The 24,712-nt window shown below is 42.9% G+C and overlaps 3 long non-coding RNA genes across 3 annotated transcripts; 2 read left to right on the forward strand and 1 right to left on the reverse strand.

Moving 5' to 3' along the window:
* Nucleotides 1-930: 930 nt before the first annotated feature.
* LOC308597637 lies at nucleotides 931-4,885 on the reverse strand. The gene is made up of 2 exons (XR_014013091.1): nucleotides 4,665-4,885; nucleotides 931-1,106 (listed from the first exon to the last, which is right to left on the reverse strand). It is a non-coding gene; the product is annotated as an uncharacterized lncRNA (long non-coding RNA).
* A 1,880-nt stretch (nucleotides 4,886-6,765) lies between these two features.
* On the forward strand, nucleotides 6,766-10,328 carry LOC308588825. The gene is made up of 2 exons (XR_014008902.1): nucleotides 6,766-7,776; nucleotides 10,142-10,328. It is a non-coding gene; the product is annotated as an uncharacterized lncRNA (long non-coding RNA).
* A 4,880-nt stretch (nucleotides 10,329-15,208) lies between these two features.
* On the forward strand, nucleotides 15,209-18,549 carry LOC308588789. The gene is made up of 2 exons (XR_014008891.1): nucleotides 15,209-16,443; nucleotides 17,968-18,549. It is a non-coding gene; the product is annotated as an uncharacterized lncRNA (long non-coding RNA).
* The last annotated feature ends 6,163 nt before the right edge of the window (nucleotides 18,550-24,712 follow it).

The raw sequence follows: 24,712 nt of genomic DNA on the forward strand, positions 1-24,712 counted from the left end.
CTTTTCCTTGATGTAGATCTTTACTCACTTCTTCTTCCCTGACAGAGAGAGAGCTGCCATTTTGAGGTTTGTCTCAGGGGCCAAAATGTCAGAGTGATGCCTCCTTCCCCAAGACCCTCGTCCTCCATGACTGTGCTCCTGTTGCAGTTTTAGATGGTGCTTCAAAAGAACAAATTAACAAATAAAAGGGTAGTGATTACTCTTTCTTTGCATAGCTGCCTAAGCCGCTAGGGCTCAGATGCTTTATGGGTTGGGATTCCCCTCTTGCTCATACAGCATTGGTCATGACTGTCTGTTGGAACCAATGAAACTAGTGGTTGTGACTAACTCAAGATTCATAACTTTCGGTGGGAGACTAGCCCTCCTCAAGTGTTCTGATACTATGTTAACAAAACATGAAAGGCGGGGTTGTTAGCTTTAGGGATGTGTGGATCTGCCAGTTTTGGTTTCTCTCAGTTTCTAATTTTCCCACTCTTCAGTTCTTCACATTTCCACTACAGTTTGCCAACTTTTAAAAACAGTTCTCCTGAAAATTCAGCAGCATTTTAGTGTGAAGATCTCTTATTGTAACCATGTTTGTCCATAATTTGTATGCCTAATATATACATTTCTACAAACAGTTTCCCATAAATAACACTTTGCATGTTATTTTCACTAATAAATGCATTCTTCATGCACACACTTTACTTGGCTGCAGAACTGCATTGCAAAATTCTAAGTGTAAATTTAAACGATGGTTGTGTTTTGGTTTGTGCATTATTTCAGAAACTGCGAGTTAGGTAAATTTGGAGACTGGGCTTTAATTACGGCATGGATCTGTCAAAACGCCAGAAAACAGCTCCACTGGGTCAGAGCAGGCACATGACTCCTATAATCACTTACAAAGATAAGGAAAAGACTTATAAGTAACACATAAAGATGCTGCAGAAATTCCAGCCCAGGTAGGTTTAATTGGAAACGTTTTCTAACATTTCCTGACCCTGTACGCTGATGACTTGTTTGGAGAAAGATGTCAGTTCTGCTCAGTCAGTGATTGCATTGCTAGGACTCCTTTGTTCCAAACTGGTCCAGTTAGTATAGCACACACCTCCTGTAGTGGTGACGGCCTTGAAGGCAAGAAAGAACAATGAGAAACATCAGTACATTCATGGTCCAGATCCACCATTCTTTTTTTTTTTTCCAAAGAAAAAATCCAGCCCATGTTAATTTGCAGAGTCTTCTTAGTAGTGGCCTCTTCCTTATGGAACTCTCCCCCAAGATGACACTCTCAATAACAGGATTTAAGAAAGCTTTGAAAACCAACCAACTTCTCGTCACTTTCAACTTAGTTTATTAATCATTCTGCCATTTTGCTGGTGTTTTATTGCTGTGGAGATACCAGCAATATTTTATTTTAATTAGTGTTATTTTTCTAGGAAAAGAGGTGCCAGAACTCAACATGAATGCCTCCCTTGTTCTCTTATAATGGCAATGGTGCCCACCCGAGAGGTACTGGTACTGAGTTCCAGTGAGTTCTGATTGAACAAAAAACCCACCCCTGATTTTAATGTATTTTTGGTTTCTTACATTTTGTAAAATTTTGAAATTCCCCTGCTTGTCTTGATATGATCAGAATGCACCCTGGTCCTACATGCATTATATACATTTTGATTGGGCTGCTGCCATGCATCTTATGTGGGGCTGCCTTTGAAAACCACTGGGAAACATCAGTTGGCGCAGGATGCTTCTGCTGGGGCAAAGTGTTGGGATCACAGGAAACATATTTTCTGGACTGCACTGGCTGCCAGTTCATTTCTGGGTGCAATTCAAAATGCTGGTTCTGGCCTCTGGAAAGCTTGGGACCAAGGTACTAAAAGAACCATCTCTTCCTATGTGAATGTGCCTTAAGATCATCTGCTGCACCCTTCTTGCATGTGTTGCTGCCTTCTGAGGCACATATGGTGGTGGCACAAGCGAGGGCATTCCACCTAAGAGGTGGCAATCAGCCTCCTTTTTTGTGTTCTGCTGGCAACAGAATATATTTCTTTTTAAATAATATATCGGATCTGTTTTTTTGCTTCATATAACTGGCTAATTGTTGGTATTGGCTCTATTGTCTCCTTGTTCCATGATGTTGCTTTTTGCCGGAAAACCATGTTTTTTATGATGAATTATTCTTATTTTTGTGTTCCTGTTTATATTTTGATAAAGCCACTTTGAATAACTTTTTCTTGGAGGGGAAAAGTGGAGCATTTTTTTAAAATGTAAATCAATAAAATAAAGACGGCTTTATTTTATTTCTATGCTTATCTCTTATTGGCTACGTTGGGTGGACCTAATTCAGAAAGACAGCATATAAATATATAAATAAAATAAACATCCATATTTCAATGCTCATAAAGTGATCCTTCCTTCCTTCCGTCTTTCCTCGCTCCCTCCCTCCCTCCCTTTCATAATATGATCAGGAGACAGGTAACAGCAATTTTAGCAAAAATGCATGTTTTGTCACTGAAAGCCTTATAGTTTAACTACAATTTAAGTAGTTAAAGAGCATGGATGTGAGAAATCTGTATCAAAAACTTATCAAATCAAGTGCTTCATTTATAGTTGCTGGTGATTTCTTTTTATGGTCATAACTAGATTTTTTTTTACACTCAGCAACCTGATTTACCACACCTTTAAGTGAACATGTCAAAGTCGTCACCACACAACTCCTCCAGCACAATCTCAACTCAGCAGACATATACCGAGGCCTGTGGTGGAATCCAAAACCTCATCCTAGTGCTCCCCTACTAATGGAGGAGAAGGGGAGGCAACTTAGATGGTGAGGAGAAGCTCCAGAACAGATTTTTATGGGCTCTAGGGGCTAGAGGAAGGAAGGGGAAATGGCAAAAATCACCACCCCTCTTTCACCATTAGTGGGTGTCTCCTGGTGAATCAAAACTATATGCCCAAGGGTACCAATTAGATAAATTGGTAGAATGGATTGTGTCACTTTGTGTTGTGGGGATGGACAGTGCCATAACCAGTAGATATATATGTGCATCATTATGTCTTTAGGCACTGAAATCCTGCACCCTGGGCAAGCTGAGCATGGGAAAGAGCAGCCCTTTGTACGAAGCACTCTTCTAGTCACTTCTATCACACCTCCATGTTTTGTACATCAATGACATACAAAACAAACATTCGAGCAATTCTAAAAGAGGTAAAATGGTGGCAAGAATAACCCCAGCTGTTCAGATCTTACATTCCCCTCTGTGTTGAGGCTCCACCAAGCCCATTGTCACCAATGACAGGCCCTGCTAGGGCCTCAGGATTTGCACAATTACGCTGTGTGCTGGTGCCAGCTGGGTCACTTTTAGACATCTAACCATCTTATCCTCCAGGCCCCCAAAACATGGGTACGTTTAGCAGCAGTAGGAGTGTAGCCAAGCCCCAGAAGGCAATGCATGAGGAAGTTGCTGGGTGCCCTAGAACAGCTTCGCTAAACTTGCTGCCTTCCAGATTTTGATGTTATTTCGGTGGCTACAACTTGCATGCAGCAGGTTTGGGAAGACTGAGCTAAGACAGCCTAGCAAGATCATGTGTGACTAACACTGAGGAGGAGAAGGAAGCTACACTGGCTCCTGAGCAAAATTAACTATGGAACCTCCTTTAATGATGGGAATGATCAGCTTGTTTGTTTGTTTGTTTGTTTGTTTGTTTCAGTTAATAAATGATGCGATCATGGGTTTTTTCAAAGGTTAGGCTAATATGGTAAGCAGTTAACACACACAAACATACACACAGATTTCACATAGAAACTTTTTTTCCAGGAGGCAGCAAGGGGCTTCCCACTGCAAACCCCATAGGTGTACATCACAGCTAACACACACACACACCCCAAAACCCCATTATGTGTCTGCATAAGACTTTCGAAAAGATGTGTCTGCACAAAGATTTTTTAAAAAGTCACCGAATTTCAAGCTAGTGGGCGGAAAGAGGGTGGAGAAGAGCTAAGCAAGTTTCACCTATTCCTTGTTTCCTCCCTAAATATTTGATTCTAACCCTATGAAGGTGCATATGTCACATGTAACACATTTCTTGTTTTCAGCTGAAACGCTCTACTTGCAAGGGTAGCCAACATGGTCTCCTCCAGAAGTGGTTGGGCTACAACCAGGGGCAGAGGAAGGGGTGCAGTGGAGGCGGGTCGTCCCGGGTGTCACCACTGAGGGGGGTGGCAAAATGTCGGGCGGCACTCACCGCAGGGCCTGCAAATGGTTTGCCCGCTGTAGTGAGAGGAGGCAGGCAGACTCCTCAGAGGCCCTGCGGAGCATCCTGCCCCAGCTCACCCCGCCCAGCAGTCAGCTGGCCCCACCCGTGTGAGCGGCTGGCCCCGTCCCTGGGTGCAGGGCATGCATGCCGCCCCAGGTGCCCGATCGGCTTGCTCCACTGCTGACTACAACTCCCATCATCCCAGATCATGAGCCATGCTGACTGCAGTTGATAGGGGCTGGAGGTACCAGAGGGCACCCAATTGGCTTACCCCTCCTTTACTAGTTCACAGAAGACCATTTGACATAAAGTCATCTCTTGGATTGAAAGAGAATTGGCAGAGTTCTAAAGGAATGTGCATCAACATGTTATTCCCTTCCAGACGGATACATACTGCAGTACAGAATGTAAGATAAGTACTAAACTATCACCTGTTCTCTTTTTGCCTCCACGACCACCTTTTTTTGTCCTGCCTCGCTTCCTCCCACGTCCTTTCCCTTTACGGCAACCACCTTTCTTGCTGCGATGTCTGTGATATCGTCGGAATCTTGACATCTTCTCCTTCTCTTACATCTGTGTGGCAGATTTCTGCTCCAGGTGGAGCAAGATGCCTTTCTAGATCAGCTGGTGATGATCTGCTTGGGGTGTTGCATTGAAGATAAGCTTGACTTGGGCCCACAAGTCACCCATCAATTATGACATATGAGTGACTCTGCCTGCAGTGCTACATCATAATGGCCTGTCTCGTGGTACATCACTCCTTGTTTTCCGCAGCCTTAGAAATATTGGAGATGGCCACAGAATACCACCATTCTGCCTTCGGACTTGATATAACCTGGAAGGATAGATTAAGGTCTATGTCCTATTCCTACTTTCTCTGTAATAGCCAGAAGGAAATGCATGGTCTTCACCAGTTATTTCTCACCCCTGCCATTTGTAGTGTCCTATGTGAAGGCTGTGCACTGGATTCAGCTGAAGCCCAAATCAAATAGGGCTGATTTGTAGGAATCGAGGTTTCACTCAAGCCAGATGAGAACAGCCTTGGATCACCCCTGGTCAGATCCAGCTGCTCAGAGCAGTCCAGGACATGAAATGGCAAGGAGGGAAGGATGGGAAGGAAGGGTGAGAAGAGGGATGGGAAAGAAGGGTGTTCAGGAAGAAGGAGATGCTGCAGAGGTCTGCTTTGCAAGCTCCTTGCCTGCAAAGAAGGCCCTTGCAAAGCAGCACCCAGCAGGATTGAATTCTCTACTCAATGACTCAATCCTGTAAGAGGGCTGTTCAGCAGAGAATTCAACCCTGTGTGCTGCTTCTTTCCAAGTGCCTTCCCTGAAAGGAAGAAGCTTGCAGAAAAGCACCCGAAAGATCCCCTGTGATCTTGGTTGGGATGGGGTGGAGATGCAGCACCTCCTCATTTTGACCCTTCCCAACTGTATGTTTAATCTGCTTTTTATTTATATATATTTTTTAAAAGCTAATTAAACTTTAGGCCTACCCCAAAACTGATCCAGGGCCAGATTCAGAGTGAGGCTGGCATTTTCTGGGTGTGGAGGCTGGTGGTGACTGTACACAGCCCTTATCTCATGCTATTTTGGAGAAATGGATAAATGTCACCCAAAAGGCACATCACTACTTCTAGCTCACTATCTGTAGTGAGCTAGACATTCTTCATTCTGTGACACTATCTAGGAATTCTTATTTTGCCAAAATCAGGTTAATAGTCATAGGGACAATTAGGATGATGAACAATATTTCCCCTCCATCCAATCTTTCCAAGTTGAGTTTCCTGTAGAGTGTGATTGTCTTTCAGCAGTTTTCAGGTTTTAGGAGACTCTGTCTTAGTATGAGTCTCCATGTCTTCATTTGCCTTGCCTAATAGCCATTGGCAACGGTATACCTAACCTCATGAATTCGAACTTTCTAAAACTAATATGTACTGTTGTCTTAAAATATTGTGCAAATGATGTTTCAATTTTATTGTATTGAAGTGGAGCTTCAAACATATCCTAACATGTTTTCTGCCAATAGACATCTTCTTAAGCAATGTTCATTAAGTGAGGATATTAAAAGAGCACCTTTAATAAACTTTCAGCAATTGCTCGTTGAAAGTCTTGTGCTTTGCATGCTTCATTTGTATACAGAATCCTATGGATTGGTCCAGCACCACAGATGAAGGAGAGAAGAATAGGAGCTATTTTATGTTGTATAAAATGTAGATTTGGACAAAAGTGGCTTAATGAAGCCAGAATGACTTTGATAGTCCCTTCTGGCACATCTTCTGTTAGGGAAATTATACTAATGGCCCTAGGCTAGAAGAAGGTTGGTGAAGATGACTCATCCTTTTTCTCCTCTCTCTCCTGTCCAAGGGAGAGGCAAGTTGAGTAAAAGGTAAAGGGACCCCTGACCATTAGGTCCAGTCGTGACCGATTCTGGGGTTGCGGCGCTCATCTCGCTTTACTGGCCAAGGGAGCCAGCGTACAGCTTCCGGGTCATGTGGCCAGCATGACTAAGCTGCTTCTGGCGAACCAAAGCAGTGCACGGAAACGCCGTTTACCTTCCCGCCGGAGCAGTATCTACTTGCACTTTGAGGTGCTTTCGAACTGCTAGGTTGGCAGGAGCAGGGACCAAGCAACGGGAGCTCACCCCGTCACGGGGATTTGAACCGCCGACCTTCTGATCGGCAAGTCCTAAGCTCTGTGATTTAACCCACAGCACCACCCACGTTGAAGCAATAGAAGCATTTGGGGGAAGACTGACTGCAGTTTCTGGAGAGAGACAAAGCTGAGCATTTGGAGCTCTGTAAGCTAACATTAGACTTCTCTGGAGATCAAATGCAGTTGCAGTTTATTTGGCATTGCAATGTTTCGAGTTGTGTCTCCACCTATGCTCATCAATATGTATAACTGACAAGAAACACAAACATTACAAAACACCATGAGGCTCCAGTTATCATCTTCAAAAAAAACCCAAAACTTGGATAAGTGCTGGACCCCCTGGAACTGCCCGCCGCTCTGAGAAATGGAGTGAGTGTAACAATACAAATACTAAGTAAATATGCTCCATGATGATGTGGTTTGTTGCATTCCCATTGGCTTCCCATAGATACACAAGAGTTTCTTTTCTGCCAAGAATTCTGAGATGTTTTCATTCCTAGAATCATTCCTTCTTTCTTGAAACTCAACAGAGGACTCACTTTGGTGGTATTAGGATACAGAGAAGGTCAACAACCATTTACTCATTCCCAGTGCTCTGTTAAACAAAATATGCCTTTGTCAATTTAAGGGATATGTTTCTTCTCTTAGTCAGGTAAATTGATCCTCGCATAAGTTGATCCATTAGAAACAAACCGTGGGGAAATTAAATGATTTCTCCAATGGGGAGAATCATGTTTGTGCCCCTATTGCAGTTTGCAGTTCATGCCTTAAAATATAATATCTAATTTGAATGCAGGCCTTCCTCTAAGGAGTTCAAGGTGACATTTAGCCATACAATAACCCTGCCAGGTGGGTTAGGCTGAGAGGAAGAAACCTTCTCCAAAATAATCCTGTGAGTTTTACTGTAAAATTGTCCAAAGAAATTGGAGTTGTGTGTGGATCATGTTATTCTCTATAGTGGCAGTGGACATAGTTGTACAAGTTGAGTCAGAGGTTTCTTGAGCAGTTCTGTTCTTATATAAGGGCACAATAAAGCTTTTGTTTAGCTGCCTGCTTGGTGTGCATCCTCTGTGCCTTCCATGACAGTGTAAAAGACAGAGAGGTGGTTGAGCTTCTTAACTATGGTCACTGGTTGCCAACAACTGGTGTCTCATGTGCTCTGTGACACTCATGTACTGCATGCCAGATAAGACTTGTGCCTGCTGAATAATGGTAGATTGAAGATGCAATACTTCATACTTAATGGAGAGTAAGTTGAGTTGTTTATAACTTTGTGCTTCTACCACATTGATGTGGAATTTCTTTTTTGCTGATAACAAGAGTCTCTGGTTATCTTTTAGCAGGTTGCTAAGGGACCATGAGCATCTCACACTTAATTTTTATATAAAAGGGACTTTATTTTTAGATTTTTCATGCAATGTTGATTTGATTGCATCAGAGGAAAAGGAAAGGCATCAGCAATAACAGAGGATAAGGAGTTCAGAGCTATTTTTATCTGGGAGAGTTAACTTTGCTACTTCCTCACATTGGCCAATTTATCAAGATGACCTATACAAACCATTGCAAGCAGCAGTTAATTCTTATCAAGAAGAAAACCATCTTGCTGATGACTGTGGAATACAACAAATGAGGAATAAAGGAGATACTAGATAACTCAAACGGTATCCTGCTGAATCCCTCAACCTTGCCCCCTTATAATTAAGTCATATTAATTCCCTCTTCTGCAGTTAGAATTTAGGATTTTGTTGTTTTTATGAATGTGGACATATATGGAGTTGTGGCACCTTAATTCATGCATTTGTAACCGCAGGTTTCCAGACAATTTTTGTTACACAGGGTCTTTAAGCATGGGTCTTTAAATTACATGCTTGGAAGCAGGTCTCTAAAGTAGAATTCGGGTGATAGTACAGTTCCTGCTCTGTGGGGACTCACAAAAACCTATTCTGGATTGGGAATTAGAACTTCCTAAAAGGGTCGGCTTCATACTTTTGGCCAAACGTGTAGGTTGCATAATCAGTGAGGTGCAAAAGTAAGTTGTGAACTCGAATGCTCTCCCCTGCCATGGGTGGAGCCTCTAGCTATTACAGCTGCTAGTTTGTAATCACACCTATACCTGTTCCTCAGCTTATGCCCTATATAATATCAAGGGTGATATCCAACTAATACATCCCATCAGCACATACATTTCCACCTGTGCAATGCAACTTCCCCCTGTCCTCTCCCTCTGCACCACTTAAATCTGTTCCAGGGGTTCCTTTAAGCCTCCTGAGCAGATATTGGGAGGGTGTTTAGGAGAGGGGGAAGGTTCTATTTCTCAAGTGGAAATCCTTGCAATGATAGGAAACAAAAGTTGGATTGCGGAGCAGGTAGTTGTGGTTTCCGGGGAACAGCTTTGGGACCCATGCCAGACCTAATTGGGCGTTTGGGCTGAAAGTTCCCCACCACTGCTCTAGCATGAACAAGAAATTGTACTAGAGAAAATGAGGAGCAGGCAGTCCCATGAATGGTGCCTTCTTATGTAGACCCTGGTTCATACTAGTGGTTGTATGCATGATGGCTGTTAGGAGCCCCTGGAGTGAGAACAGCTGGCTTTGCTTCTGTGTACAGTGGATCCATCTGATAAACTATCAGACCTGCAGCTTGGAACCTGCAGCTTGGCAGTGAAGCAAGCTCCAGCTTTGGGTTGTTTTCCTATCCACTGGACTCTCCTGGACAGGGAGGGCTATAAAAGGGTTTCTGCTTAGGCTAGGATTGCCTGAGCAAGACATCATCCTGGCTCTCATAAGCTTCTGTGCATTCCTCCCAACCTTGGTTCCTTGGTCCTGATTCCTGGCCTTGGTCTGTGACTCTGGCTCCTAGCTTGAGCTTTTGGTCCTGACCCTTGGCTCTGATTTCCTAACTTGGCTTCTGGCTCATGTCCAATAGCCAACTACAGCTCAGCCTTGAAAAAAGCTCTCACCAACAGCATGTAAAACTTGTCTTATTGGGCAAAGTATGAACCAGTCCTGGGAAGATACACTTAGATGGAATAGCAGGTGAATGAGTGGAGATCATGAGCTTTGTCTAGACACTAACTACTGGTTCAAATTAGGTCTTTTTAATCAGTCCAGCACTGTCCTTACATGTTTCCACAGAAACATACTGAGCACAAAATAGTTAATTGGACCTCTACATTCTGGAATTTGATATTCAGTATTCCAGGAGTTTGACTGTTGTTAAATTCAATTAACTTCACTTTTTCTTCCCCGCCATCACAGCTGCTCTGAAGACTGTTGACAAAGTGCTTGAACACTCTGTAAAACACCTTGAGATGTGTTGATACAAAGTCAACTGGATAGAAGGTGAAGTTGGTTGATGTTATTTATGTGTGTTTCATTATGTTCCATGCAAATCATAAGCTGCCCAGAGCTGCCTACACAAATTGAAATATATTCATAGCAAGCACTGAGTTCTTTCATTTGCAAAACAAACCCACAAATTCCATTATGCATATCAGAAAATAGAACATCCAGTTTTAGTCAGATAATACAAGCTGTATTGAAAATAGCATCTATGAGAGAGAGGGTACAATCAGACGGCGTAGCCTTATAATGGTATTTTTGCATTTATTTTTCCAGCCAGCTTATCAAACTGTTCCTACTACTTCTTTTTATTCCACTCCCCCCCCCCCAAGATTCATGGTTATTTTCATTCATGCCAGCAGGCATGCTCTCTCTATATGATGTGACTTTGCAGTCTTTTCTGCTCCTCTCCATGGTCTCTTCTGAAGTCTTCTCACCACCATCACTATTTCTAATATGCTTGTTTTGGGGCTACTAGATGCAGGCAAGCTAAGGTGGGCCCCACATTGGGGGGGGCTGTCATGTGTGCATCACATGTGCAACACCCCATCCCCCGTTGGGCCACACCTACTGGGAAGCTCTCCAAGCCTCCCACCCAGCACAATGGCACTCACCCGATGCAGCAGAGGATAGCAGCCCTCTCAATATTGGTGGGCTCCACCCCCACCTCAAAATATTGAAGGGGCTGAAGTCCCTTGCACCCCATATATCCAGCACACCTGACTGGAGGACAGTCATGTTCTGAGCTGACAGGTAATTGTTTTGATAGGCAATGCACAAGAACAGCATGCCTAACTGTCCCACCTTCCAATGGTGTGGAAGGAGCCTTGATACTCTGAAACCTCGGAATTCTAGAAAGAAAGAAAAAACACCTAGCAGAAACGTTAACAAATTGCAAATAAGAGAGAGCAGGAGATACAGAGACAGAGAGTCGGGGCTGCCTAGTTAGAGAATAACTCAAGTGGACCACAAGAAACCCAAACAGTGTGAGCTATGGATGCATAGCACCAGTTAAGTGCAAAATAGAGCAGCGACAGGCATCAGTCTATTCCATCAACATTTGCATCAAGCTGCATCACAAGGAGACTGCTTGCTGGAAGACAATGGTAGCAGAAATCCCACCCACCTCATTTTGATAGGGTGCCGGAAACTCTTTTGGGGAGCTACAACAAGAAACATGTCTTCCTCCACTGTCAATGTTGCTGCCAGCATTCTCTCAGCTGTCCTCATACTAGTATCAACAGGAGGGGTGTGTGCCTTTGGACAGCTGAATTTCTGGTATCCCAAGTGAACCCAGTGCCCTTAAGCAAGATGCAGAACTTCCCAGCAGGCCCCTTGGCTATGCTCAAATTGCTGGGCTGCTGATACTGCAAACCATCCTCCTTCTCTATGGACTGTGACCAAAAGTAATAATGAAGAGAAAGTATGTCTCAATGCTTAACCTCCTATGAAAGCAGTAGTGCTTGGGAAATAGGACAAATATGGGACAAATATGTGGATTAGAACTTAATTACCCTTCAGATTCTCTGGATTTTGTGATACAGAAATGGAACAAAATGAGTTTTTAAATGCATATTTTTATGATAAAATATTTAAGTACAATTTTTGTTATAAATAGGGATTTAATTGTAGATTTTCGTGTCCCTCATCCCATTTACCCCAGTGACTGCAGCAAAGCTGCTGTGGGTGGGACCATTTAAAGCTCAGCATGCATTTCCTATACCCCTTGTGGTGGCTGAAATTCTTCTGTCTTTTAATTGCTGCTTTTCAAGCAATACAGATTTCAAATGAAAGACAGGCATATTATGTATAATATTAATGTCATTGCTGGTTTGGCCCTTAGACTGTTGGGTGTACCTCTTTTGGATGAGTGTGGTTGAGAATCCCCCATATCTACAATATTCCTTTTTTAAAACAAATCAAGAAATACAGACTAAATGGTTTTCTCCCCTCTGTTTAAGTGAACAATATTATAGCTTCTCATTCCCTGGAATACATCAGACTCCACTAACAATCCACCCATTTGTTCAGCAGAATTTAATGTCCTTGACTGAACAAATACTGCATTGGCTCGATCATCTAAAGTGGTACCCATAAAAGTCTTGGCAAGGGTTTCTCATATATATATTCTGTAAATTACAGTTTGTGCAGTGGAGTCTCCCTAATCGGACTTCAACAGAACTTTGTTTTATTGTGGAGGAGAGGAGAAAAGCAGAAAGGGCAGGGAGTTATGGCTGTGCATTTCTAATGCAGATCTGGAGTCAGTGGTACTAGCTAGGACCAGGTGCTATTATACCAGTTGCTTAATTTAGGCCACTTTACAGATGTACAGTATTTGGAGCACTGTAATCAGATGTTTTCATGTAATCAGCAATTCCCAGAGTTGCCTGGGAAAACGGATTGACTGCTAAACCCCGCAGAGAATTGTAGCTCTGAGAGGGTTACTGTGGTCTCCTAACAAATCTCAGCACCTTTAACAAACTACAGTTCTTGGCATTCTTTGGAAGAAGTCTGTGACTGTTTAAAATAGTGTGACACTGCTTTAAATGTATAGTTTAGATGTGGCCTCAGAGACAAAGCACTTCTGATGTTGGAGGTTTAATTTAGCCATTGTGCCTAGTACCCATTGATAGCCTTATCCTTCATGTCTAATCCTTCCTGAAACGAGTGTAAAAAAAGGTAGTATAAACACTGACAACTGGGAAACACTGGCCTGTGAGCCCTCCAGTTGGAGAACAGCCTTTACCAAAGGTGCCATGGGCTTTGAAGACACTTGAACTCAGGACGCAAGGGAGAAACGTGCTAAGAGGAAGGCACACTTGGCAAATCCACACCGTGATCAACTCCTGCCCAGAAACCAATGTCCCCACTGTGGAAGGACGTGTGGATCCAGAATTGGCCTCCGCAGTCACTTACGGACTCATTGTTAAAACCGGATTTATGGAAGACAATCTGACTCGGCTACGAGTGATCGCCAAAGAAGAAGATTGGTTAATGGAATATTGGTTAATGTATTGATCTTGAGAAATCACCCGGCGCTATACCAGCTGCACTGGCTCCCGGTGAAGTACATGATCAGGTTTAAGGTGCTGGTTTTAATCTTTAAAGCCTTATACAGCCTAGGACCCTCATACCTACGGGACTGCCTCTCCTGGTATGTCCCACGGAGGACCTTATGGTCTGAAAATAAAAACATCTTGGAGATCCCGGGCCACAGGTAGGTTAGGCTGGCTTTTTTGGCCGTGGCCCCGATCTGGTGGAATTCTCTGTCACAAGAGACTAGGGCCCTGAGTGGCTTGACATCTTTCCGCAGGGCCTGCAAGACAGAGCTGTTCCACCAGGCCTTTGGCCAAGGAACAGTCTGACCCCCTCTCTCCTTCTGTAATTTTCATAGAACTCTAGCCCAATGGTTGCTATTAATTTGATTCTGAATTGATTTTAGAATGTATTTTAATTAATTGATTGTGATTTTATGTAAACTGTGCTGTTTTTATTGTTGTTAGCCGCCCTGAGCCCGGCTTTGGCTGGGGAGAGGGGGGTGGGGTTATAAATAAAATTTTATTATTTATTATTCTCTCTGTGTGTGTAGCTAAGTAGCAAAGCAAATGATGAGCGATTTGAAAAGGATGGTTGTTTGTGGACTCTAAATTTGGATAAGCTTTAATTAGGCCCAGGAATCTCAGCCGATTCTCACTTCCAGCAATCAGACCTGGAAGAATGCAGAAGCTGGAAGGTAGCTCCTCTATCAACGACACATAGGAGAAAGCTGATCATGTAACACCTTGAGCTTAGCCACTCTGTTGTGTTTCCACCCACAACCGCTATTAACAGATGTGTTTTAAAACCCTTCTAGCACTGATGATGACATATGGGGAATAAGAGGAATAATTAAGACCAGAAACACAAAACTCTGTTAGCCCAAGCAAGGAAAACAAGAAATTAAATACGATGACCTAACTGGGGGGGGGGGGGGACAAGTAAAACAGGAAGCTACCTGCCTCTGGGCTCTGTGAAAATGAATATTAGGGTAGTGGGAGGGCTTTTGCCACAGACTTCCCTTGTTAGACCTACTCCCAGAAGTGGCTCTCTTGGTGGGATGGAGCCACTACTACACTAGCTTCCTAGCAGGTGGTCACTGTTGCTCAACCAGAGAGTGAGAGATGAGGTGGCATGGAGGTCAGCGTGGTGCAAACATACTGGCGGAGCTAATCAGTACTCCTGCTCTACTGTGCTAATCTCCCTGCTGCCTCGCCGCTCTGCCTCCCAGTATGCAGTAGCGACACACCTAGCAAGCTGCTTCTCTCTGTTCTATTCTGAGCCTCATGGCCATCTCTAGAGCTACTTCACTTTAGGAGAATATCGTCTGATGATTGCTTTCATCGGGATGGATCTTCAGCAGGTGGAAATCCTTATGACTTAACTTGGTCCACAGGATTAGGGCGAAGCTGGAGGTTACGCTAAATGTGCACTGAATGCTTGAAAATTGTAGCTGCACATAGGGTTGGGTGGATGAGATTATTTCTGGCCCTTGTCAATTTTGCATAAATTCATACATAGAATGATAGAATCGGAGAGCAGGAAAGGGCCATAAATCCTTTCCATTCCATTTCTACATTAACACAGTTTTAAAACAACTCTGGGTGCACATTTGAATTTACATATGAATTTAAATACTTACTTTATCACAAAACTGAGGTGACATACATTTTCTGCCTTGGCTGAAGATTTATACTATTTATAGAGGGTTTTGAGTATTAAGAGGCTCAGAAATGCGTTTTAAATAAACAAACACAGTATCTTTTCACAAAACACTGTTTAAATACACAGTTAACTTTGATGTATTTTATCTAAAAATCATTTATTCTAAAAATAACAATTTATAATGTATTTTTGGTATGCTTTTTCTGAGCCAGGAGTTGTATTGCAAAATTTGAAAAAAGTTTAAAATCTGAAGGATAAATTTTGTCTTGATGCTTACCTTAGCCTAGAAGGTACAGATTCGGTTGGTTCACAGAAATGATTCAAAGAAATCTTATTCCTCGAGCATCCCTGAATGTACATTGAGTTCTCATTTCCCTCTCTGCAACATCTAGAAGAACCTAACTTGGGTGTGACCACAGGGACATTTGGCTTTCCTTCCTTTGAGCGGCAAATTCCCTAATGCCACACCACTATCTACTTTGGGAGGTCCTCCTTAAGTTTAAAAGCAATTTGACATGGGAAAAGGGATTCTGCTGATTAAGAAATACTAGCCCAATGTCCTCTTGAGTATGCGGAACTCACTGAGCAGCAGTGTGATGTAATAGCCAATGATACGGAATGGAGGTGAAAATAATGGGTGACCTCATGACATGAGTTAAGTTCTACTGCAGGAGTGAAAAGCTGCAGCTCCCCAGAGATTTTTGGACTGCAGCACCTGTCCTCTCTAACCATTGTCCCTGCTGGCTGGGGGCAGTTGGGAATTGGAAATCTAACAACCTCAGGAGGGCTATGGATTGGCCAGCATGCTATTGGAGTATATGTGTGCAGTTTTCCCATTTCAGCTGCATCTACTCATTTACTGTAACATAGAGTTCAGCCCCTAGCCTGAATTACACATTGTCCTTACACCACCTCAGCAGACTGGCAAGTTGCTGTAAAGGTGTAGCACACCCAACTGAAAATATTGGGGCATTGTTACACTACAAACTTGTAAAGGTTTAGCAGTCATTCTCTCATCTCAGAAAAGTTATGTGAGAAGAGGCTAGGATCTCTTAACTGGCCATCTTCAGCTCCAGTACCAGATAGCAATACACAGGATTATTTGGGGAAACTCAAGACAGTTAAAAACTAGCATAAAATGTATGCAGTCTAGTAGAAAAAGTGTCCCTATTATAAAGTCCTGAGCAAGAGTGCCAGCTTGGCCCCACAACTGTGGGTGCCATGGGCCATGGGTGCCATGCAGTGTGCATGGCCCTGGCCCTGAAATTTGTGGGTGCCCAGCCCCTTTATGGGGAATTTTGTGGGTGCTCTTGGCCCCAGTGAGTTGACATCTACGGAATGCACCTAAAAGGTTTCAGAGGAGAAATCCAAGAGAAATCCAAGGGTCATGACCAGAGATGTGCTGGAGCAAAGGCAAAAAGTTAATGAATCCCACCAGGAAACAGAACTAATAGTAATAATGGGTCTGGGTCAAGAATTCAAGTCAAAGACCAGGAAGCCTGAACCAGAGATTTAAGGTAACTTTTGTGCATGCTTGGTAACAGGAGAGGGGATAAGAGAGGTGGGCAGACTGAGTACACCCCATACATCCAAAGCATATTTAAATCATGCTGCCACCCACCCTCCAAAAAGGAATCCTGGGAGATATAGTGCTGGGAATGCTAGTTATGGGGGGGGGGGTTAAACTATAGCTCCACTGTAGTTATTCATCCCAGAGAGCTCTCTTATCCTACTGAGTATATAGGGAATAACATAAAAAGATGAGGATTTTTGAAATAGTCCCAGCCAGGCCATCTTGGGAGCAAGTGATTTGAGATAATCTCACAATCACAAAGCACAGGATCTATGAAATCTCATGACTGTAAACTTTTATTCCTTCTGAATATACAGAAAGAAAAAGTATAAAAAGGGAGACAGGCCATCTGGGAAAAACCAGTATTCTCTGAGCCTTTTTCTGGGAAACATCACATTGAAAATTGGCAATGCTTCAGCAACAGGAGATGAGGAAAGAGGGATTCTGAAGACTTGAATCACGATGACACATATGCAACATGAGGGGGAAAATATTTTCATACTGATTCATCTCTGAAAGAAATATCACTATCTACATTTCTTATCTCAGCAAAAGTAAACAAAGAATATAAGTGATTAAGCCTGGGATGGGCTTTAGTGCCCTGATTTTAAACATTAATTTAACAGGGTATAACTGACATCTTGTCTGTTTGTTCTTTTGCAGAACCACTTCTGTATTTTTCACAGCTATCCAACAGGCAGAAATTGAAAGGACACCGCTTTCCCTAGTATGGAGATGCAGTGATGGTGAGAATTGGGGGGGGGGGGCAATGAGTTCCATCTGTTAATTTCTGCCTCTTGTGATGGGCACAGTGGTTTAGGGTTACAGAGAATGGAGGCACAAGCCATCCAATTAATGGCTACAACCAAGGCAAGCAAATGGTTCAGAACTGTGCAAATGTGTCCAAACCGTGAGAGCTGCATTTAATTTGCATCTTTCACTCATTTGTATACAGACACACAAAGACACTTGGCATAATCCTACACACTTGCCATTGTTAGACACATACCTCATCCTTTCTCTCCCCTGATCACACCCTCTCCTCCATCCCTGCTTGGGGCAGATCAGGTGAAGAGGCAGTGATGTTCACTTCCATCATGGCACCCTGGGCACAGAGATTTATACCTCCCTGCCCAGCATGCTGTGACAAGGGAGAAAAATGACCCATCCTTGTTCAGAGTCAAGGGGTGAGGAGGAGTATGACCTGAGGGAGTGTGTGTGTGTGTGTGTGTGTGTGTGTGTGTGTGTGTGTGTGTGTACGCAATGGGAATAGTGCCAGGGTGTGTGTGGATGGAGAGACCTGCTGGGTGGGCTACAGGTCCCCCCTCCACACTTTCCAAAACAGCACTGGGTAGAACTTATATAATCAGAAACTAATCACAGCATTTTACCACTAGGGCAATCCAGTGCAAAGTTCAGGCTGCACTTTTGAGCATATCATCTTAAAACTTATTTTCTCCCACCATAGATGCTTTTTAGATTCTTCACAGGCTCTGAAAGACACTCCTGAAACATAAATATCTGCACACGCACAGACACCCCCTCCCCCAATATAAGATCCTAATCATACTAATAATTAAATAAGCCATTCCGCTGCAGAGAAGACTCCTTCAGAGATTACCCAAAGAGATAAGCAATTGTTGATGCAGATGAAGTACCACTGCCGGATCCAATGTCTCTCGGTCACAGAGTCCGTGTATGAGATGAATCCGATAAGGCAGAATTGATTCCACAGGCAGAGGCGAGAGCCAACATCCTGGAGCACTGCAACGGAAATGCTGACATTTATGAACTCAGGCATTCATAAATAAAGCATCTTACAGCCATGGTGAAGGAAGGAAAGCAAGAAGGAAAGAGAAGAGAGATAAAATTCACAGAATGGAAAATCCATTAAGGCTTGCCTGTGACAATCCTATATCAGATAGGGGAAGAGTGAAATGTAAGACGTCCATTAAGTCAAAGATGCTCTCAATTCTCTGCATTTTTCTACTGGGCTGGAATTTCACTTGGAATCAACTTAGAGTCATAAATAAAAATGATAGTTGCTGTACCTTGTCTTTGTACACTCCCTCCCCCAATCTTGACGCACAACCCAACGTTGTGCAATGAACACACTACTTGAATGGGACTCGGGAGATTGGCTCCAAATCCCAAAAAAAAAAAATCTTGTAGGGATCTTGTGCTTATGACACAAGCAGAAATGCAGCAGGTGACACTTCTCTGTCATTGAATCTCTGTGATTAGTAAAGCTTCACCTGCAAGCTATCTTGCTAAAGTGCCATCTCAAATAGCAGCAGCCCTACCAAGAATGAAAAGGAACAACACAACTTTACTGATGGATTCACCAGAGGCTTTGGACAGTGCCTCAGCCTCATTTCCCCCCGGTCTATAAAATGGGTAGAGCAGTGAAATATCTGCTCTGTTGCTATAAAGCAAAATATGGCATGGGGATGTTGTTGCCTGAATGTTCTAAGACAGGGGTGTCCAGCTTCCAAGAGACTGTGATCTACTCCCACTATAAATAAACTGGCAGTGATCTACTCGTTGGATTGACCAAAGTTGTTGAGCTTGGGGGGTCGTCGATCAGTGGAGATCACACAATCAACCAGGATCCACCAGGAACAGCCCGCGATCGACCAGTAGATCGCGATTAACTGGTTGGACAGGCCTGTTCTAAGATATGCCTGGGTCTTTATGGGGAGAACCATTGTTTGGAGGTCAGCATAGTCTTAATGTCAGTATCTACCTATTTGAAACACACCCTGGAGTTGAGGAGGAAAAGCATGAAAATACTGTAGGTGGATCTATGATTCTCCCCTTCATATCGTGGCCTCATCAATCATTCCCAAGCCAGTTTCCATGGGAACTGAGGAACTGAGGAACTTTGAATCTGCGTTCCCAAAAGGGCATCTTTCCATCCACACCCAGTTAAAATTTATAAGGCGCTAGAAATGGATCTGTCCCAAGTTAAGACCAAGGATAACATATAGGCTGTTCACAAAGACTGCCAGGAAATGCAAGCGTTCTCTCCCCACCCCCAAAATTTCCCTGCTCTTATATCCTTACCCTAGGAAACGGATCGGCCCAGAACAAATCAGTCATGCCTATGTACTTATGAAATCAATAAGATTCACTGTTAGTTATAGTAGCTAAATGGAAATGCAACAGTCAGAGGCAATACTAGTTGCTTGGGAATAAGCAACCAGAGAGGGAATGTTGCCTTCATCCCCTACATGTATGCTGGCCATCATTAGAAACAGGTTGTTTGACTAGCAGGAAGGACCTCCTGACTTTGACCCAGCAAAGATCTTCTTGTGTCCTTACATTAGCCATGAGTAGGTCGTGCCATTGTCTTGAACACGTGCTAACATTTGCTGGTTGGGAGCTGTAACTGTGGACTTCATGAAATTGTATTCACACACTCACCACTCTTTATTATTTTTTACAATAATTGGGTTATATCCACTTCTAGTCTTCCACTGGCAGAAGTTGTCCCTTTACTGAAGGAAGGCTCTTTAATCTAGTGAAGACCTCCATTTCCATCAGTGTAATGAGGATGGAAACTCAAAATTTCTCCAGAAGGTTGGACCATCCTTCAAAACAGCACGAGAGGGAAATTTGTATGGGTCTTTGTATGCACAATCAATTCTTACATGCTTTTCAAAAGAAAAGTCCTATGAAAACTCCTTTGATGTAAAGAATGACTGAGACAGGTGAGTCACATCTTAGCCGGCACTAGTGATGATCTGCAAACAACTAATCTTCACATCTGTCTTTTGTGATTTTTTGTTTGTAGGCCAGCTGCATAGACTATATTTGAATATTATTTGGGGCACTGCCAGCTGGCAACATTGTGTATCTCCTTTGGAGACTCCCAAAGAACTGAAATGCACCAAAGAAATTGATTTGGGGGATGTGGTACATGTGCTCTATTTTCTTCGTATTAGATAAGCATTCTTCACTATGAATAAGCCACAGGTCCACGGCACATTGAATGTACAATCTATTTATGCAACTAGTCTTGCAGATAGATGGAATCTTTGGGGCATACTACAGGGATCAGATGCATGTCCAAATACATAGTAAGAGGTAAGGCTCTTACAGGCCCCTATCCAGAAACATACAGCTGTTTTTGGATGGTGTGCTATGGTATATTACAACGAGTCCATTACAGTGGCTGGAGAAGGGTTGTAGTCAAGTACAATGGCAGTATATGTTTTGTATGCTAAAGTCTCAGGTTCAGTCCCTGACCTAAGATGGTGGGGGGGGGGGGATTCCCTTCAGAGCCACTGTCAATCAGTGGCCTATAATGAGCAAATTGACCAATGTTCTGACTTGGAATAAGCACCTTCCTATGTAATTTCAGGTGACATAATCAGCCTTTAATCAGTATGTGTGATGAAGCCTTATACACATACCAAAGGACACTACTGCACCTATGAGAATCAATAGAGCACTGTTTTATATATATTTTCTATGCCAACTCAGAACATAGATAGTAAACGCAATATGTCATTTACAGCTGAGCATGACAGCTACTGTGCTCTTGTGAAGGACAGGGGAAAGAGTTATCTGGGACAAAATAAACGCAAAGTGTTTAGACCCTTCTTCTCACAACCCAATTCCCTCATGTTGCAGATGGGCAAGGAGAGCTGCCTGTTTCTGCTCTGAATGGGTGGGACAAATTTCCTCAGGAGGAGGAGATAAACAGGCTATGACTAGACTCACTAATAGCTATTCCTTATTGCAAATTGGACTTTAAAAGTCTAGGTAAATCCAAGAGGAATTTGACCAGTATGAAACAACAATTGATTTCTCAGAGAATGTTTGCCTCTATGCAAACCTATTGTCAGTGTCATTTACTCAATCATAATATCCTGAAAATGCATGCTTATATAAAATGGGGAGTGAAAAAATGAGAAAGTGTCAGGATTGGGCCAAGGTGTAGGCAACTGTATCCCAATCCAGACCTTGAGTATGTGTTCATCAGGTCAAAAGCCCAGAGAAGAAATGTGTGGGCTGAGGTAGTACCACAGATAGAAAGAAGGTTCTGAAAAGAATTAAAAGTAGAGATAATGCTTTTCTGCTGGAAATCTTGTTTAGGCATTGGGTGTATGAGCCGCAGAAGCTCAATCAAGTAGTTAAACCAGGCATAGGCAAACTCGGCCCTCCAGATGTTTTGGGACTACAACTCCCATCATCCCTGACCACTGGCCCTATTAGCTAGGGTTGATGGGAGTTGTAATCCCAAAACATCTGGAGGGCCGAGTTTGCCTATGGCTGAGTTAAACTCACTACTGAAAACAGCGTTTTAGCAGAATTGTCTTTACTAGACCAACACTAACACACACCACTATACAAAAATACACTCTTTTCAGATGTTACAAGTAGTCTTGTCTCTCTGAGCCCAGAGAGGGTTCTTTGCTTCAAAGTTCTTGCTGTTCTAAAGTCCACAGCCAAGTCCTTAGTTCAGTTGCTTGCAAAAGTGCTGCAAACAATAGAGTTCTCTGACTTCTTGCAATTTTTGAACTACTTCCTCGGATAATCTCTTCCAAAAAAAGGTCATCACTCAAATTCACAGTCCAACTGACAGCATTCAACAATTCCTGCAATCTCCTACCATGACCCAAACAGCATGCTGTCACCTGAGCCATTTTATGTACAAAGTTACTTGCCAAATCTGGTAAGTCAGGCAGATAAAAGAGTCACAAGATGCCTGCAGGTGCATTGTGGAGTTCTTTCTCATGAAGCTGCCCTGTCCACAAAGGAAGATCCTCCTTGGAGTCCCTACTTTGGTTCCCCCTACTTTCAGAGGTGAGGCCAGGGCTGGCTTGCCCATGAGGCAGAATGAGGCAGCCACCTCAGGCAGTGCAATGCCAAGAGGTGATGCCCCTGCAAGTGTTCTACCCACCCTACTGCCTCTCCCAGCAGCTTCCAGCAAGTTCCTGTAAGATCTCACCAAAATCTCATGAGATCTCAGGCATTCTGTGTGATGTTGCAAGAACTCTGTGGGTTCTAATGAGAGCTCACAACACAGGTAAGGGAGGCTTTGCCAGGAGTGTGGTACCTTCCTGTTTCAATACAGGCAGCAAAAACAGGACACACCACCTCTGGATGAAGCAAATTGTGGTCTTAGCCCTGAGCCATAAAAAATAATGGATCTCATGCTTTCCAGCACCACCATGGCACCACCATGGCATAAAAACACAGATTTGAAGCACAAATCTTTATGGAGCCTCTTAATTTTTACAAGGAATCCCTTCAAAACTCCGTCAACTCATAGGATCATTTATGAGTCCACAGATGTGTTCAGTGATTTGTTGGTGATTTTTTTGTCATCCTGTTTAAAAACAAAAGACAAAGCACCGCCATAAAAATTAATGAAGATTCATGACTTTAATCAATGTTTTTGTGGCGCTGGCAAGCAGCAGATATGTGGGTTGGGTTTTTTTACTGACATGTTGCATATATAAATGAGTATTTCTCCTACCAGAACTACCTGGGTAAGTAGCTAATCCTCTGGCTAATGTACTGTACATGTCAAATTGCCCAAATACTCATTTGTTTGTTTGTTTGTTTGTTTGTTTGTTTGTTTGTTTGTTTGTTTGTTTTTAAAGTATTGTTTCAATAAAGTATTTTTTTAAAAAAAAATTCATTTGATATCTTATTTTTTGTGATTGTTCCACAATCATCCTCAAGTGATTGAAATTATTGAACTTTATTGTATCTATAAATGAGAATGTTGGTACTGCTCCGTTCCTTCTGCCCATGATTATGTGTAATCTGAAACTACGCTCAGTAATTTAACAACAGAAATTGATCCAATTCACAATGCTACTTTTTTTCCTATTTTGCATCTCATACTCTCAATAAAGTGGCTACTCTCTATCGTCAACCAAGAGGGCTAGAGACTTACCAACTGTAACGAAAGCCCTGGTTCTCAGTTTGATCCTTCCACCAGATTTTGCACTACAAATCTGCAACTCATTAAAACAAACTCCTCTTAAACTCTGAGACAGTCCTCTTCTCCCAGGGTGTGGTTGACTGACTTGCAGTGCAGCAGATGTTAGAGTTCAGTAGTGCAAAGGCACATTTAAAGCTGTCTAGATAATTTTATGACCAGTAACAAGGCTTGCAGAGTAGCTGTTCTGTTGTTATAAGATAGGGGTAATCAGGTTTCATGCCTTGGGGTCCCAAGTCATGTTAATAATTAGCACTTACAGGAGACATTGGGAGCTTAAAGCACTATGCACAAACATGCAGGCATCACTTCATTAGCTGATTGCCCATATGGGAAATCCCCACTCTTTTCTCTCAGACATACTGTGCCATTGGCCAAGTATGATAATAATAATAAAGTATCTCATATTAGAAAAAAGACAGATATAGTATATAATGTAGATAAGTCTGGCTGCTGGAGGAATGATGAGAATGTACTGATCTTGATGGGTTTAGTGTTCTGAGATATTAGGACTTAGGAGCTTTAAAAAAGAATAAAGTGGGAGGGAGAGAAAGGGTGCTCAGTGGTCTACTTATATTTAAATCTAAAATGACACCCAAGGAGCAAAAATGATGAATATGTTCAAAGAGCCATAACAAAATGCATGAAGACTGGATAAGTGTGAATCACAGTCCAATCCTAACCATGATTGCCCAAAAGTAACCACATAGATTTCAGTGCTACTTCATTCTGAGGAAAGGTGCCATTTCAAGTTTAAGTACGTGAAGTAGCGTACATTACTGTAGCTGAGTCAGAAAGTGGGTATGTCGCAAGAGAGAAAGGTGGCATGACATCTGTAGTGTATTGGATCTCCTGGCTTGCCATATCAGGATCCGCCAAGTCATCTCACACGCAGTGTGCACATTAGTGGCAGTTCTACATTATAAGCAGCAGTCTGTTGTGTGGTTTGTTTGCTCGCTAACGTTGTTGTTAGGGATCCTCTGTGTGGCCTACTCTTTGTGCTGCTTTCAACGTGGCTGCCCCTCTAGCCATGTATAGACTGCTGCTTTAGACATCATGCATGCCACAGTCTGCAGTCAGCCCATGCAGAGGCATACCTAGGCTCCCTTACACCCTTGGCAAGGAGCTGTATTGATGCCTCTACCCTCTCTTGTGCCCTTGGCAAGTATCATTAAGCAAACAGCCTGTGAGCTCCTAGAAAGGAATGCTGTGATCACCAATAGTCAGCATGGATTTCTGAAAAATAAGTCAT

Source organism: Podarcis bocagei, assembly GCF_964188305.1.
Source record: "Podarcis bocagei genome assembly, chromosome: 1".
NCBI classification, from domain to species: Eukaryota; Metazoa; Chordata; class Lepidosauria; order Squamata; family Lacertidae; genus Podarcis; species Podarcis bocagei.